Source organism: Polypterus senegalus, chromosome 12 (assembly GCF_016835505.1).
Source record: "Polypterus senegalus isolate Bchr_013 chromosome 12, ASM1683550v1, whole genome shotgun sequence".
Taxonomy (NCBI): domain Eukaryota; kingdom Metazoa; phylum Chordata; class Cladistia; order Polypteriformes; family Polypteridae; genus Polypterus; species Polypterus senegalus.
Window position 1 is genome coordinate 131870305 of NC_053165.1, and position 19044 is coordinate 131889348.

Genomic DNA, 19044 nt, shown 5'->3' on the forward strand with positions numbered 1-19044 from the left:
AAAACTCAGCTACACCACAGATAACACATGCAGGACTACCACAAAGAGCTTAATTCTGAGGCCGCCATCAGTTGTTTATGACGCCAGTGATGAACTGCATCTAGTCAATCACACAGTATCCACCAATTTTAAAATGTAATCTTCATCTACATCACTTGGTCAATTAACAAGCATTTTTCTTTATTTTGGTACATTTATTTAGATTCAAATAAAAACTGGCAAATATTATTAGGTGTGCAACGAATACAACAATAAACAATCACTGTGGAAAACTAGGTGTTTGCTAAAGTAAATTATAAAAGAAGCTTGAAGTTTACATGAACAAATAATTAATATCACGTAACTAAGAATGAAGCACTTTTTTCCAGGTCTCTTATGGATCACCTGGCCCATTCATTTTCTGTATACACACACACGCACTAAGGTCTGTCACACAAATACTAGTGAACTGCTGGCTCTAGAACCTTGATCTTAACCAAAAACTTATGACTTGATATGTTCTGGAAATTCAAAAAATGTTAGGTAACAGCAACCTGGCTGGCTGTGACCTGTGGTCATCTGTTTATAGCAACCTGATTGAGAACCAAGTGATAGCCACAATTAAGGCAGAAAGAAAAAGAACAGCAGCGACATCTGCCGAGTGTCTGACACATATCGTAGAAGGTAATTAAGCAACAAAAAAATTACAAAGAATTAGAAGAAACACACAGACAAGAGAGAATTAATCCTAAATATAAAATTTTTGGTAGCAGCAAATAAGTGACAATAAAGGATAGCAATATGACCGCTGCTCATGGGAAAGTGATCAAGAAACCACCATAATGGCAGAGATGGAAAGAAGAACACAGATATCTGCTAGGCATCAAGTGTATCACAGAAGGCGATTAAGTGACAAAGAAAAAAAATAAGCAAACAAGATTCTGAAGCACATATACAAGCAAGAAGTAATCTATACTAATAAAAGGCAAAGCCCTCACTGACTGACTGACTGACTCACTCACTGACTGACTGACTGACTGACTGACTCATTCATCACTAATTCTTCAACTTCCCGTGTAGGTAGAAGGCTGAAATTTGGCAGGCTCATTCCTTACAGCTTACTTACAAAAGTTGGTCAGGTTGCATTTCGAAATTCTACGCGTAATGGTCATAACTGGAACCTATTTTCTTCCATATACTATAATAGACTGCAGGTCGATGGCCGTGGGAGGCGGAGTTGCATGTCGCATCATCACGCTTCCCACGTAATTGAGTGCCTGCCCATATAAGGTAAATATTCGCAGGCCAAGGACTGTGCTTAGCATATTCATAAGTAAATATATCTGAATCACAAAGTGATGTTAATTATATTTTGTCCATGAATACTTATTAAATAATTCCAAATAGTCTGTCCGCTTCCTTTCATAGCTTTTCCGATGGTTGTGGTGCTTCCAGGCATGTATCTTCGTATTAAAGCATTTAACCAATCACATTTCAGCCATCATTTGTTGCCAGGCAGACAGGCCTTCACAATCCGTTGTGGAGGCACTCTAACACAGAATAAATGTCGATTAACCTGTTGCTTCAACCAATCAGATTTGGAGTTGGTGTCAGTAGGGCCCTCTAGGAGGCGTACGGCAATGTCACCGTATTCAGACCCATTGATTGGATAGAAGCCGATATGAGGAACTCTATGAGGCCACTGAATGGGGCCACAAGATCCTCGCGCGCAATACGGCCAACTCCATGGCAGGATTCTGGACAATATTATTTCCCAGACACAGACCAGATTTCAAGACCACGAAAACCTGATGTTTGTCACGCTCCTCGAGCCCCAGAAGTCTTGGGAATACAAGAAAAATTTCACGAATGCAGCCTTCTCCAGTCATGGATTTCTCAAATTGAGCCACAGTGGAAAGGTCGATGCAGGGGGTCCCGCTGGTGGCATTGGGTCTAAATAGTATGAATTCTGTCTTGTTCTCATTAAAATTTAGAAAATTTAATGCCATCCAACTCCCTATGTCAATAAGGCAATCAAGCAGGGGCTGGACAGAACATGGACCTTGGCACTTCAGAGGGAAATAAACCTGACAGTCATCTGCATAAAGATGAAAGGAAATACCGCGTTTCAAGAAAACAGTGCAGAGTGGCAGCAGGTACAAGGACCACAGAAGAGGTCCCAGGATGTAGCCCTGTGGTACACCCCAGGGGAGGGCAACAGAGGTGGAAGTAAAATGCTGACACAAAAATTTCTATCTGTGAGATAGGACCTAAACCATTGGAGAGCTGAACCTGTGATGCCCACCCACTGCTCTAGCCTGGAGATGAGGATCTCATGGTCTATAGTGTAAAAAAGGTAGCTGTAAAATTCAGAAGTATTAGTACACAGTCACCAGAATCCACTGTTAAAAGAATATAATTAAAAACCCTTAACAGAGAGGACTCAGTGCTGTGATGAGTTTTAAACCCAGAATGTAACACTTCCAGAATTGCATGTTCGTCCAGAAAGGACTTCAGTTGGGTATAGATGACTTTTTCCTAAGAGTTTGGACAAAAAAAGTTAGCTTGGAAATTGGCCTAAAGTTAGACATAACAAGTGGTCCAGACCCGTTTTTTTCAGCAGAGGTTGCACAACAGCATGTTTAAAATTTTTAAGCACCACACTAGAGGTTAAACTACTATTAATAATTGTATAAATATTTATATATAATTGTATAAATATAGCCACTGACCCTCCACATCAAGAGAAGGCAATTGAGGTGGTTCAGGCATCTGATACGGGTGCCTCATGGACGCCTCTCTGTGGCAGTTTTATGGACATGACCAGCTGGAAGGAGACCTTGGGAAAGTCCCAGGGATTGCTGGCCTGGGAACACATCAGGATCACACAGTACAAGTTAGCAAATGTGGCTGGGTAAGGGGCGTATCGGCTTCACTGCTAAAACTATTGCCCCCACAAATCGGTTTCAGATAAGTGGCAGAAAATGAATGAGTGAATAAATGATTGCACTAAAAGATTCATTGAGTTTTCTCGTTCCAATAATAAAACTTCATAATGCATCATCTAAAATGCCACATATACAAACTCAAAATGTAATCTTTAAGGGTGTTCTGGTTTTTCTAAATTCCTGGCCCAAGTGACTATAGATATATGCACTCCACTGTGCTCTTCTATAAACTGATGCTCTGTCTAGGATGGCTTAATGACTTTTGCCGGATGCTTCCAAGACAGGCCCCTGGCTCTCCGCAACCCTGTAATTCAAAAAGTGAGCTGCAAGAATAAGTGAATGAATGAATGGCCCGAGAAACTTTAACAGCTATTATATAAGCAGTTGTGCTAAAATTTCAGATCCTTACAGACAAATTACCTTCCTGGTTTACATACTAATCCAAACTAAAAAAATGTCCTATTTTATGAAATAATTCTCTAAAACATTAAGTCAATTATATTCCTACTATGTAAAGAAATTTTAAATGCTGCACAGTTTCACATCTGCATTCAGCAGCCCCAAACAATGTATGCTAAGCAATGTTTCACTTGTTAACATTTACTAATAATAGCAAAAATTGTAAATAATACTCTACTAAAACTGTAAAAAAATAAAAAATTACCTTTCTTTAAAAAAAATATAAATTTACATTTTGGGCAAAAAAAAAAAAATCATGTAAAAAATAATTAAATAATTCCTTCAAAAATCTTAATCAATTCAATCTCTTGTCTGCACACAGTAAGCGTATGTTCTAAATCAAGTCTTTGTATTCCACCCATTTGCCAGCCAATCACACGGACACCATTGTCTGCATCTACAAATCACTTTCATTCATTCCGCGCAGTTCAGAAAGGTTATCCTTTGACCCAGGCCATTCATTCCAGAAATCCTTAGAGATGTAAGCTGCTTTAGTTTAAGTACAGTGTCAGAGACTTCGGTTTTTACGTGAAATCTTTCCAAAATTAAGTGTAGTTTGTTTCAGACTTTGAACTCGGGTGAAAAAAAACTTCAGAGCTAATAAATAAATAAATAAAATAAATAAATAAATAAATAAATAAATGTGTGCCCTCTCGCCATGCATCATCTTGAAAATCTGTGCATAAAAACGTTCAGCAATCCGAGTCCTTCTACATCTGCATTTAATAACAACATTGTAAGACAACCCCCCCATTTACTAGCATATTAAAAAAAGGCTTAAAGTAATGCATTTGATTTTAGGCAAAAAAGGAGACTAAGCAAATGGCATTTAACAGAACAACACATTAAGAATTCATACTATATTTAAGTGGCCAGGTCTGCCAGTAGAGAAAGACATTTAAAATAATTGTAGAAAATTCATGGCTTTCATTTATGAGTAGTGAAACCAAGGCGTTTCCACTTTCCAACCAGAGCGGGGCTGGGTGTATTGGCGTCTTGTGGCTTTTATTTAAATGCAATCATCTCTTTATTAAACAGGGGAAAATAAGGAAAAAGAGGTAATGGATAAACTAAAAAAAAAAAAAAAAAAAAAAACTGTAAAAATAACCTGTGAAAAAAGTAAACTTAATTTAAATCATATCCAGTGGTTACTATTTAATAAATGGGATCTTTATTATGCATTATTTAAATTTATTTATTTATTTAATGCATCACATAATTCAGAAGTGACTTTAACACTCTAGGGCATCTATGCAGACTGCTTTACAATTGTGTACCTTTAGCACATCACATACATACAGTTATTATCTAAGAAAAGGCAGTCTAAAAGACTACTTACTTCAATCAAAGATGGCGACCAAAGTGGATAGAAAAGAGTACTTGTACCACACTTCACTTCTCCTTAACCACACTGATCACTGAAGTGTCGGTCGGTCCTTGTGAAAGAATACTAACAGAGCTATCCTCTTTCACTAGGATAGATTTACCCGATTTACAAAAAATAATATCTCAATTAAAACCCTTCACCTGCATCCTTGACCCAATACCAACAAATTATTTCAAAGAAGTATCAGGCGTGCTAATTGTTCCTTGACATAGTAAATTCGTCATTAGATATGGGGGTCTTCCCAGACTGTCTTAAGACTGCTGTAGTTAAACCCCTACTTAAGAAACAATCTCAACCCCTCGGCTCTTGAAAATTTTAGACCCATCTCTAACCTGCCTCTCTTAAGTAAAGTTCTTGAGAAGGCAGTCATTATGCAGTTAAATGACCACCTCAATAAACCTGCTATTCTTGATAAATTTCAGTCAGGCTTCAGAACAAATCACAGCACAGAAACTGCACTTGTTAAAGTAGTAAATGACTTGCGGGTAAATGCAGACAGAGGCCATTTATCTGTTCTCATCCTCTTAGATCTGAGTGCCGCATTTGACACCATTGATCACAATATTCTTAGAAATCGCCTTAGTCAGTGGGTGGGCCTCTCTGGCAGGGTCTTAAATTGGTTTGAATCCTACCTGGCAGGGAGAAAATTCTTTGTTAGTTGTGGGAATTACAACTCGAAGACACATGATATCCAATATGGTGTTCCACAAGGCTCTATGCGGTGTCCGCTGCTTTTCTCAATCTACATGCTTCCGTTAGGTCAGATTATCTCAGGGCACAACGTGAGCTACCACAGCTATGCTGATGACACACAGCTGTATTTATCAATAGCACCTGATGACCCCGATTCTCTTGATTCACTAACACAATGTCTGACTTGTATCTCAGAATGGATGAATAATAACTTTTTCCAGTTAAATAAAGAGAAAACTGAAATCTTAGTGATTAGCAATAATGGATACAATGAGGCTATCAGAAATAAACTGGATACATTAGGATTAAAAGTAAAGACGGAGGTAAAAAGCTTAGGGGTAATTGTTGACTGTAATCTGAAGTTTAAATCGCATATTAATCAGATCACTAGGGCAGCATTTTTTCACTTAAGAAACATAGCTAAAGTTAGACCTCTTATATCACTGAAAGATGCTGAGAAATTAGTTCATGCGTTTGTTTTCAGTCAACTAGATTACTGTAACGCACTCCTCTCAGGACTACCCAAAAAAGACATAAATCGTTTGCAACGAATGCAAAATGCAGCTGCTAGAATCCTAACTAGGAAAAGGAAATCCGAGCACATTTCTCCAGATTTGATGTTGCTACACTGGCTACCTGTGTCATTCAGGTTTGACTTTAAAATTCTGCTTATGGTTTACAAAGCCTTAAATAATCTCGCCCCATCTTACATATCGGAGTGTCTGACACCTTATATTCCAAATCGTAACCTCAGATCCTCAAATGAGTATCTTCTTAGAATTCCAAGAACAAAACTTAGAAGTGGTGAGACGGCCTTCTGCTGTTATGCACTTAAAATCTGGAATAGCCTGCCAATAGGAATTTGCCAGGCTAATAAGGTGGAGCACTTTAAAAAAACTGCTGAAAACACATTATTTTAACATGGCCTTCTCATAATTTCACTGTAATCAAAATACTCTATATCTCCAACTCATTATAATAACTATTCATGGTGGCTCTAAAATCTGTACTAACCCCTACTCTCTCTTCTGTTTCCTTTTCCGGTATCCTTTTGGTGGTGGCGCATCTACTCAAAGCACCATGATGTTCCAACAATGATGAATGGATTAAAAGCCAGAAGTCTGTATGACCATCAACATCAAGTGACTCCGTGAGAACCCTAACTACAAAGAGGACTGTTTCATATGTTAGGTAGAATGCCCAGAGGGGACTGGGCGATCCTGTGGCCTGGAACCCCTGCAGATTTTATTTTTTTTCTCCAGCTGTCTGGAGTTTTTTTTTTTTGTTTTTTCTGTCCACCCTGGTCCTTACTCCTTTTCTATGTAAACTAATGTTGTCTTATTTTAATTTCTTATTTTGTCTTTTATTTTTCTTTTCTTCATTATGTAAAGCACTTTGAGCTACTTTTTGTATGAAAATGTGCTATATAAATAAATGTTGTTGTTGTTGTAGCTAAACTCATTCTTAAACTTGTTCCTCAAACGCCCCACCACAGAACAATGAAATGACTAAATCATTTAACAGCTCCTTTTATCTTCTCAGATGACCATTTTTTTTCTGCCTACCATGACCTCACGCCATTTACATTTTCATAAATTTTAATTCTCTTATTCCACACCCTCTCATCACTCTCTCTTTTCTAAGAGTTCCACCCTAGAACAGACTTGATGAAAATTTTAATGTTTTAACTCTATTTTCCATTTTTCACATGGAATTGAATTTCAGTCTTGGAGGAAATGGTAAAATATCCATTAGCCCCTTTTACATCATTTTTTACTACAATATTTGCACCATCACAACAGACACCCTTCCTTAAGAACAACAGTTAAATATATCAAGCTCTTTTGAAGTCATAAGTCACGTTTAAGGTAGTGGCATATTACACAACTTCTAGATGGAGGGGATGACAAACTTGCCAACTGCAGTTGCTGATCTCATCACCCGAGGATGGCAGATTTAACGACTAACATAACTAGAAATTGCACAACTTAAATTACACAACTCTGTGACATCTTTCTTGCACAGGTTCACATTTCGAAGAATCACAGGTTTTTCTCTTTTTCTGACAGACAATAATGTGCTGCCTGAGAGCGGTTGCTATATAAATGCTTTCCAGGTACAGGAAGTTCAGCTGCAATCTTTTTCCTTTTTGCCATTTTGCTATGGGACGTAAAACCACAAGACATCAGACCAACATTCCCACTTATTTTTAGTACCAATAAGAGGATGTGAATAACATGTGAGCTGGTGCTCACCGTTTATTGGTGCTTTGCGCTACTATATGAACAACAAGTATCGGGGGTTCTGTTCCCCCATGGAGTATCCTGTGTTACAAAGTACCACCATATGAAGAATGAGATGGGTAGGGGGCTTCAGTTGAGTATCCACTGTCAAAAACCACCAACGCACACACAAACAGCAATCAATGGAGAGCCTCCATGGAGTATGGAGCATTGCAAAGAACCATTTTGGGAGTCGCATCTGCATGGCACTTCCAAACTACTGTGCTGTGAAGGGAATAAGCAGGGCTATAATAGCTGTGCAGCAGTTCACAAGTGCTGCATGGCACAAGGAAAACAGCTTACAGGCAACACTGCATCAGACAGATGCGTCTATCATCTACATGCATTATACATCTGACTGAGCACTCATTGACTCAACTCTTGCACACAAAGAACCTGCCCCTACAACTTAAGACAAAAAGCATGAGACTGGTCAGACTGAATCATTGAGTACATGAGACTACACAACTGGATGTCACAGGAGTACACTATAACTGGCCCCAACTCACTAAGATTACATAAATGAATTTTGTGATTGAAAAAAATCACTAGAAAAGTCATATAACTTTACAGGGTTATTACAAATGCAACCCAATAAATTTTGAGTTACCCATAAAAAAAATATATATATATATTGAGATTGAATAGTTCACACATATCAGGGTGATCTAGAAATTACCTCGAGGCAGCAAGTCAAGTATTCTATTTTTTTGCATGATGTATTTAGATCACAAACTTGCTTTTAAGACAAAAGTAACAATATTAATTGGAGGTGTTGCTTCATTTTTAGCAATGCAGAATAGCTGCACAAAGCTGAGTTTCCGTAAGATGTGGTTTGAATAGCATGAACCCTGCACCCCACAACCTTGCCAAACCAACACTGCCAGAGGGAGGACACTCCTTTATTTGCTGGTGACAAATATGTGCACATTTGCATCTGGTGGCAAGTAAACTTACCAATTTTCTTCTCGGCTTGGATGAAAACCAATTGCCCTTTTTTTTAGAACCCATCCATTTTCCTCAATTTCAAAAAAGCTAACCTAAAGAAACAAGGCTTTGATAAATGTTTGAGCAAAACTTTGGATTCATCAGCACTGTGCTATCTTACAACTCACACAAATGTCGCCATGACATTTTGCAGATTTACCCAACAATGTGATTCCAGGAAATTCCTGTAAATTATACAAGTCCTCAAGTATGAAAACAACCAGCTCATCCACCCTTGAATTCTTACCTTGGGTTTTCTCAAGCATGAACTTAGTGTGCGAATTCACTGGTAAATTCCAGGGATATCCTGCATGTATTCTGTGGGAGACGTTAGACATACAGCAAAAGCCACATGCTAACTGTTAAAGAGACTCATCTACACTGAACCAAATGTAAATCAATATGACAAATAATACAATGTAGCTGAAAATGGCAGAAGGCCTACTTCTATACTATACAACTTGGACAGAAATTACTAAAACAAAAGATTAAAAAGATTTTGGACAGTGGGACTTCAGCTGTTATTCAAACAAACACCATTTGTATGGATTTTCCTGCTACATGAAAATATTTTTGGCAATACTGTACTTATTTCAGACCCCTTTCACCATAATACATAGAAATGAACAATCAGCATACACAGCCGACTTGCAGTCTACTGTCTACTTGCAATTAAAGAGCCACTTTTGTACTCAGTGCTATAGCTTGCTACTTGTGAACTCTTTAATAATTACTGGTAAGTTAATAAAGAAGAGACATTTCACTTGGAGAGTTTATCCCACTTCAGCATTCTTCTGAATTTTTATCTTGTTCAAATGTACCAATATATAACACATATGTACATGATCATGTCAGCAATCCTAATGAAAGAGGCCTTTTAAAACTGCACAGTGCTCTCTTCTGCTATTCCATGAACTTAATTAAAACAGCATTTAATGCATGGATTGTGCACTAATGGTGAATTATGTCCATCCACGTGTATGTAAAGTAATAAACAGATCAAATTATTGTTTTTTTTTTTTGTAAAAAGAAAAAATAACTATTTTTAGCTCACCAATCTTAACCATAAACACAGAAAATAATGTCTATGCCCTACAGCTGTCAAGAGTGACACTATGCATTTTCAATACAAGTTACCCCTAAAACCAATGTTACATTAGGCAATGTCAAGTTGATGAGTATGCCAGACTTAATGACTGTGGTTGCCGATCTTGTTGCCAGACCATGTCAGTTTACAGGACTGAAAAAAATCACTGTCATGTCAAATTTAATGACTGCCTGCCCACTTTCTAGCACAGTTGTGCTCTCCACTTTTTCTGACAGTCAACATGTGCTGGCCTACCGAGCCAGTGCTATACAAAGAATTAAGCAGCACTGCAAGATCAGGTGCAATCTCTACCCTTTTTTGTTTTGTCCATTCCGTCATGGTACGTAAAACACAAGATACAAGACAGATGAGCTTCTCATATGTTTGTGAGTTCCAAAACAAGGTAAACCTGCATTTCCTTATTCCTCATCACTGTATTATATGCATTGTATTTCTGGATTAGCATTCATTTGTTGTCAGCTCTCATGCACAGGGCCCACCCCTATGACTAATGACAAAAATCAAACCTGTTTGATTTTGTTAGAGCAAGGTATGGACTAGTTGGAATGAATTGCAGGACATGTCACATTACATGACTGGCTTCACATTAGCGTGCCACTGACTGCTTCTGACTCACTAAAGTAATGTAAATGAAGGGTACTACTGAAAATCACTAGATAAGTCATCTAATGTGACATGGCCTTAAGAAGACATCATAACAGTTGTATCACCTAAACCTGCTTAACCCTCAACTACTCGCACAGTGTACTTTATGCACCAGCGTTAAAATGGCTATTTATATTCATGTTGTGAGGTTGTAATATAAAATATAACAATAATTTAAAATTGTATGTTTTTAATGTAATTAAATACCATATTACTGAATTGTATTGCACAGTCTAGAACTATCTGAAGATAAACCTGATCCACTTCTCCAGTGCTCATTCATCACCGGTCACACTTTCATTCACTGCAGGATTTGTACATGTATCACATTTCACTTAAGTTGCTGAATGTCCTTTGCAGACAAAGTCATTGCAAGAAGAACATCTCATCATTGTCATACATATGTAAGTACCCGAGTGGTGTACCAAATGCACCATATGAAAATTGCGATATAGCATCCACTCATAAAATCAGCTGGGGGCACTGGAGGGAAACCACTGTACTTGTAGTGAATCAAGCTAAGGATAAATAGAGGATGCTGCTGGTAGGTTCAAATAAAATGACGTTGAACAAAAATAACTGAGATTGGTGTATAAAATACACCAGTGTGAGTAGTTAAGGGTTAATCTAGTGTAATACTTATGGAGAGCCAGGGCCTGTCCAGGCAACAATGGATGTAAAACTTGCCAAATACAAATTCTACATGTTCTACTGGAAACAATGCTGATCTCCTGATAAAGAGACTATGAGCATAACTAATTTTCTGTGTCTTTATCTGACATTATATCTTCTTTGGTGGTTATTTCAAAGATCATAATAAAGAGCCGCTTTTCCCTCTTTGTCTCCTAAAATAATTTTTAATCTTTTACACTTTGTGACTTCTTTTAGACAGGCTTTCATAGAGATGGCACTGCCGTCCACACTGCTGTCTCACTCACAACACTGACACTGCTTAAATTCTGGCCAGGATAATTCATACATGACATTTCAGGTACCTCAGCTTCCTCCTACAACCCTGGCAACTCTTAACTGGCCTGATGTGAGCAAGTCTGGGTGCTTGAGTATGGGCACCCTGAACTGGAGTAGTGACTTATCCAGGTTGAACACTGCATGCCCTACACCTAGTGCTGCCAAGGCTAGCTTCCAGTTTCATTTAATGGGAAAAGCAGGTTTTAGTTGCCATGTATTGCTTCTGTAATCTAGGTTCACTGTTTGAATTAGACCTCGTCATTCTTCCACAGCCTCATTATACAACACTCATTTAACCTTTTTAGCACTCAGGCTTTCTTTCAGAAACACTCTGTATAGACCACTGCAGTTCACCAACTGGGCCACCATTGAAGCTGTGCCTGATAAAACCATCTTCTCTTTTGTGTTTCATATTAACTAAAATATATGTTGACTTTACTTTTCAAGTAATGCTTCTGTTGCTTGTAAACTGAAACAGGCTCTGCTGTGCAGCTTAATAACTGATTCTAAATCTCAAACCCAATGTACTTTTCGTTTTACTTTTTGAACTCGTTATGATATTTACTTTCCTGTAACATATTTGAATTGTGGTACACTCCTGCTTTGAAATGCGTTTCTGAATCCTGATGAAACACATCTCTAAGAAAACCTCAATGGAAAACCACTGGACGGTAGAGCAATGTTAATTAATTTGAATAAAACGTTTCTACCACTATAGGTCCAGATTAATAGTGTTTACAAATAAAATTAAGCTATTGATATGTTTTTGCTTATACAAAACTGAAGATGACGACTCGTGCAAGCATACCACAGTGTTTTAAGTTTCAAAAGAAATGCAACATCTGTGCGGGAAAACCGCATAGGCTCATTCATCAGCGATCTGCCCTCCCACCAGCAAGTTGCTCAAAGTGCCACTTTGGATTTCTTTCGAGTGCCCTAATGCCCAAACGTTTCAGTTTAGGAACATATGGCAACCAAGTGGACTGTACATCCCAATCTGCTTCCAATCAGAGTTATCAATGCGATGCGCACATCCACACCATTCGTTTTTCACATATACATTGTATTAGCTCCGATCTCGCAATATTATATGCACACATTACCTAAAGCTGAATGCATGCCGCACGTTAAATACTATAAAAACCATACATGAAAGCGCACCCTGCTTGCCACACTGTAGCGCCTTTGGATCAATTTGCTGATAATCAATAGCGTAGAAACTGGACAAACAGGCGCAGCGCGCGTTCTATTCAAAAGGCGCACTTCATCTTCGCATATAAAAGTTGCTGTTTTTTTATCATCCCTCTACAATGTAGCATCAGCAAGGTGATAGATGGTGCCGCGGATCTCGGCAGGGCCCCCGAGAAAGATCTGTGAAAATATGGCGGCTTCCCATCTTTCCTCTCATCTCCACTCCTGTCCAGCCAAGTTGCCTCAGCCGACAGGTATAACTCCGCTTTAGATCGCCGACACCCCGGGGCCCCACACTATACGGACTATACTAGGTGCACAGGATGAATTAAGAGACTGGACTCGCTTTGGGGGCTCATGTGCTACTTATTGCCTCCGCTTTTTTTGTGGACACTCCCTGTCCGGGACACTCATTTTCGGAGCATTTATCCATCTGCATTCCATTTGAACTCTCTTTTATTTGCCCGCCTAACATCAACACTAGTCTCTCTGAACTATAGCGCTTGTCAGATTTGCTGCTGTTAAATGCATCAATCAACAGGCGGCGGTGGCAGCGGCGCTTGGCGGATTCCAGCCTCGGTGCATTCCGCAGCGCATCTGAACGGCACAACGATGCCGGAGCCAGCAACACCTCCAACACGCGCAGCATTCGAATCCAAGCAGGGTTAGGTTACAGGCTTGGTACGGCACCCTTCTGTGTTTCATTCATCCCCACTGGCCGTTATGAATACTGTACTTTTTTTTCACAGCGTGCATGCAATTTGCGGGAATGAATCCCCCGTTTGCAAACATGCACACTCCCCCCAGCAAGAGGAGCTCTCCGCGTGACAAGAAGAAATCCCGCTCGCTCTCTCGTGCATGCAGGTCACCTTTAAAAGCTTACCTAGAAAATCGCCAATGTTTCATTGCAATGCGAACGACACGGAGATGTGCAGCTAATCCCTGCCTCTCCGGCTCCTAACCCCTCCTAGTTAAGAGCTCCGAGTAAAGGAGGGAGCAGGGGGAGGATTCCAGAAGTGGGAATACCGGAAGCGCGTCATCAGTGCGGGACCAACACGCGGGGGATCCTAGGACCGAGCGATGGTTAGCTTTAGGGGGAAAAAACGAAAATTAAAAGAACGAAGATGAGTAGCTCACCTCATGATCTGCTCTTTGATTAGTTGCTTATTTGTCATTTCATTTACAAACCTCTGTAGTGCGTGATGCTTATTTGCTTTTTGTTTTGCAAGACTGCCCTGCCGGAATTGAGCGCTTGACGGAAAAATAAAACTCTGGGAATACGTGGACATGAAATTAGGGTAATCGCTCTAATTTCTGAGGTTTCGGTAAAATACTGGGAATGAGATCGCTTTTCGTAAAAGAAAAAAGAACCACTTATTGTAAAGGGTTCAGATGACAGGTGTAGAAATCCAAAGGATGGATGTCATCCATCAGTTTCATACTCAAATATGTACAAATCGTTTGGTGAAAGAATACCAGTAATTGCGTAAATAAATACGTAAATATATACGTATACGCGAAAATATATACATATATAAACAAGAACCCAAATTTAATCCGAGAATCGGTGCGGAGGACCGCCGGAAGGAGTGACTACAGGCAGAAGAGGATCTCTTCCATTCATATGTGAAGGGAGCTTTTGATAAATGCATGTTTCTAAATGAAGAAAAGCTTCTTAAGAAATCTGGATACAGAAAACACGATTGAACCTTTGTTTGTGGAACTACACAATTGCATTATTTAATACCATTGTCATTAACATTATTAGCACCGTTGTATTGTAGGTGTGTTATATAGCATATATTACGAAAAAATGGAAATAACTTTATATCATAATGTTTTAATAACATATTTCAAAGGTATACAATAAAATTGTCATGTCTGCAACTTAGATGCAATAGTTTCTGAGAAAAAAATATCACCTGGACATTATTATGGCTGATATTTGGTGGCACAAGACTTGACAGTGATGTCCACTAACAAATGTTCCTTGTAGCCATCCATAAGTTTCTTGTGTCTATCTAGTGGTTGCTTCTCACAGTTTTCAACTGCAATTTGTTTGGTCATGAACAGGTAAATGTCTTAGTAACTATTCTCAGTTTGATTGAGATCAGCGTCTGTATTTTTCAGGCATCTCGGAATGACTTGTATCAATTGCACTAAAAGTCTGACCAGGATAAGAATTTGTCCTACACAAAGTAGGACATGAAAAATGGTTATGAATGACATCACAATTTTACAGCACCCAGAGCTGCAAATTGGTACTCATGGTGGCATTTTAGTTTTCTGATATTAATGCTAAGGCTTCACCCCAAAGATGATGATAGCAGCAGTATTCTAAGTAGTAGTTGGATAAGAAGAATTAATACATATGAGGTAGGATATTGTGTAAAACTGTAGGTATTTTTTGCCACTTAGCAACAATATAAAGAATAATACTGTAATGAATGCCGAGATGGATAAACTGAGACACAAACACCGAATTACAGTAAAGCCAGATGACTGGCATGTATATATAACAATGAATGATCTACAGTTGTACATTCTGAAGAATTACCTTCCTGGTGTTATGGCCATGGGAAACACCTCGTAAAGTAATAGTTACTGGAACTCGCCATTGCTATTCTTGCACTGTTATTGAAGCTGCAGTCACTTTTCCACTGTTTCTCATTGTAAGTTGGATGCCATTTACCTCTCACTGACCCTCCCTTATCATCTCCAAAGCTCTTCTTTACTCAAAGCCCTGGGAATCTCTCCTGCTCGCTTGAACCTTCCTGGACTTGTAAAGTGTAACACGAATATTCCAGGTGTTGATTGAATGCAGAGTTTAGTATAACTGTGTGACATTTCTGATGTATTTCAGCCAGAGTTGCTTCTCTTCTTGGTGTTCAGATTCTTGTTCTTTTTTGTTAATGTTTTAGTCTTTTATTTGTGTTAATGTTACTTTTGTTAATTTTTTGTTTCATTCCCTGTGCCTGTTTTATGTCCATCTCTGCAAAGCACTGACCTCATTCCTGTGAAGGCTGTGGTAATCCCAAAATCACTTGCGGTTCATTTGAATGCCCTAATGGTGTGGTGACTTTCTCTTGTGACTTTTCTTATGCTTTCTTATGTTATTGTGATTTACTGGATTTTTGACCTTTGTGCTCTGTATTTCAACTATTCTTTGAATTTGTAATTGGAACTTGTTTGCCTTGGATTGCCTTTGCCTTTCAAGCACTTCCTGCTGTGTCTTTTGTGCTCTTCACAGCTTTACTGTGTAAGTGAGACTTTTTTGAAAATAAGTATTTTATTTATAGATATTATATGAGAGGGAGTCAAACTAAAGTTAGAAAATGGGATTTATTAGAAAATGGAACAAACCTTAACAAAACTGATAATGTGATTTCTCAATGGAGTCTGCACCCTTCTCAATGCACTTGCGCCACCTGTCTGGAAGTGCCTGGATTCCAACAGAATAAAAGGTTTTGTCTTGTCCTCGCAACCACTTGTGCACTGCTTTCTTCATGTCGTCATCTGTCTTGAATCGACGACCACCCAGATGTTTTTTTAGCAGTCCATAAAGGTGGAAATTACACAGTGCCAAATCTAGCGAATAAGGAGGATGTGGCCATACCTCAAACTTCAGTTTCTCCAGACAAGCCTTGGTTTTCTTATCAGTGTGTGGGTAAGCATTGTCTTGCAGCAAAAGGACTCCTTGAGACAGCAGTCCCCGCCGCTTGGATTGAGTAGCAGGCTTCACATTGGTCTCCAGTATTTCACAGTAACATGCCCTCTGTGCTAATAGCCAAGGTTTTTGATGGTATTTCTCCCTGCAGTGGGCATTTTGAGTATTTTCAGCACTTTGTGCTTTGGGGATTTTTAGTTCATAGCAAGTACGCTGTGTCACGCATGAGTGCCAGAGGGTCACCTTCTAGGTTTGTCTAAAGTAAGTAGTACCACCCTAGCACGACAGGGGGACATTATTGCTAATGGCCTTGTCTCCTTTTTCCCCTCACAGCCTTGAAAAACCACTCATTGAGGGCACTGAAGCAAAGTTAACTGCACCTCTTCCGGTTCACCTAGTATAAAAGCAGAATGTTCCCAGAAGGTAGCCCCTCATTTTGGTGCTGACCTTGCAACTGTGCAGACCTAAATCAGGGCTGGCTACCACATCGTTCTGTGAGAAAGACTATACCTCTCAAACAGCACACTAAGGGGCATATTTTTCATTGATTTTCTTGATTTTCTTTTATTCCAGTTAAACAGTTTTGCCTAGTTGGCACCCCAAATATTTGGCTTTTCCCTGCCTTTTCATTCACAGGTTACAACTGTCAATCGCCCATCCAGCCCCACCTATCTTCAGTGTAATATGTTGGCTAGTGCAGTACAGTTTGCACCCATGACCACCTGTGTGTTGCTACTGTGATATCTTTTGTGTGGTGATTTGGATGAATGCATCTGGCTTTAACATTACCTCAAATGGAATGGTGGAACAAAGCATAAATCTGTGTATTACTTCACACCTTGTAAGTGCGTTCAAAGTTTGGTGGCAAAGTTAAAAAATATTTGGTTATGCTGTACCCAAATCATCACTATTTCAAGCCTGCATTTTCCCCTGGCCAAAAAAATATGTTACCCACATTTTAATTTCATCTGATGGCACATGGCTTCTCCACGTGAAATATGGAGTGATCATATAACTTACAAGATTTGTTATGAATATTATTCCATCAAATTTATATCTTTTTTTTTAACACCCTTGTTGTCCAGTGTTTGCAAAACATTTTGTCTTCCTTGGGATTTGCATACTGATCTCTGCCTCAAAGCCATCTTCTGGCTGCTCCTAGAAAGTTAGGACAACCCAAAAGCTCTTCTAAATCCATGTGAACTTAAAAATAGTTTCCTAAATTTGGAAAATTGATAAAATGCTTTTACTGCTACACGTAAGTGTAGAGGAGGACCAAACTTGCATCACTGTGAGATTTTTGAGCTAATAAGGGCTGTATTTCTACTCTGAGATGCTTGACGGTTTGATTTTACTGGCACAGGACTCATTGCTGTCCAGTTTAAAACTGTCTGCTTATGCCTCTTTAACCTTTTTTGTGCTTTTGGATGTGTATGTTAGGCCATTCCATGACCTTTAATCCAGGCCTAGCTTTCTGATGCTAGGTAACACATTGCTTTCCAAAATTGGTATTGGCAGTAATGGTAATCCTCTGACGTCATGATTCCTTTAATATGTCCAAGGTCTTCATTTCCTGAGACAGCAAAACACTGATACAGTGCATTGGTGCACCCACCACACGACAAACCCACTCAGGAGCAAACCAGACCCATAATATTTTAGAACCTCCACCATGTTAAACTGTTGGAAGTGTGTTCTTTTCCTTATAAGGTTCCTTTCTTCATCTATAAATGTATCTGTAGATACATTGCCAAAGAACTCAATTTTGGTCTCGCCTATCCACAGAGTATTTTCCCAGAAGGACTGTGGTTTGTCAAGGTGGGTTTGAGCAGAGATCTGACATGCCTTTTTACGTCTTCTCCCATAAAGTCCTTCTTACTTTAGTGCACTGTGTATGGTGCAGTTTGAATCTAAAACTCCAGATTGCTCTTGGTTAGCACTGAGCTCTTTGGATGTTGTAGATAGTGCTTTTTCAATAGTTTGTACTAACCTTCAACTACATCCTGGCCGGTTCTTGATGGTTCCATAAGTAGAAGCTTTCTTAGTAACTGTGCGAACTGTAGACACAGGAATCCCAAGGTCTTTGGAGATGGCCTTCTATTCTCTGATTTTGGTGATAATGGCTTTTCTGATGTTCTTGGGCAGCTTTCTTTTCTTTCTTTTCTTCACCATTGTGAAAATGAAACAGGGAGTGTATATAGCAATTTTTAAATATTAAATCCATCATTCAATGATTCATTCAAGTCATACAGTATGGGCACTGACAGTTGATCACAGATAAGTTTATTTTTAATGGAATGAGAATGTTGCTCATTTGTTCAAACTGATTTGAATTGTTCATAAGAATTACAATAATCATGTCTGGGTTACTTTTTTTTTCTTGGAAATTACTACATTTGCGTTGCACAGATTTTTTTGTTGTATACCTTTGAACATACTATTAAAATATTATGATGTTTTTCCAATTTCTCAAGATATTGTACATAACATACCTATAATAGAAGGGTGCCAATAATGTTGACCTCAACATTATCTTTCTGGCTATTTTTATCAATTATGTCATACTCGTGTGTATTATGCCATTCCAAAACCTGATTTGTCTAGTACAAAGTTTTGGAGAGTGACAGAGTCTCACAACAGAAATAACCATAAGACAGAGACCTATCATGGATAACGGCACAATCACACTGACACCAACACTGATTTATACTGGGACATTTTAATCCTGC

The 19044-nt window shown here is 38.8% G+C and overlaps 1 protein-coding gene across 2 annotated transcripts in view; it reads right to left on the bottom strand.

Moving 5' to 3' along the window:
- The window catches only part of tln2b (talin 2b), a 679676-nt gene extending 666043 nt beyond the window's left edge, over positions 1-13633 (bottom strand). For both annotated transcript variants that reach the window (XM_039773443.1, XM_039773442.1), the window contains exon 1: positions 13532-13633. The gene's annotated coding sequence lies outside the window, so the exon portion shown is untranslated. The remainder of the gene's footprint in view (positions 1-13531) is intronic.
- Positions 13634-19044: the final 5411 nt, after the last annotated feature.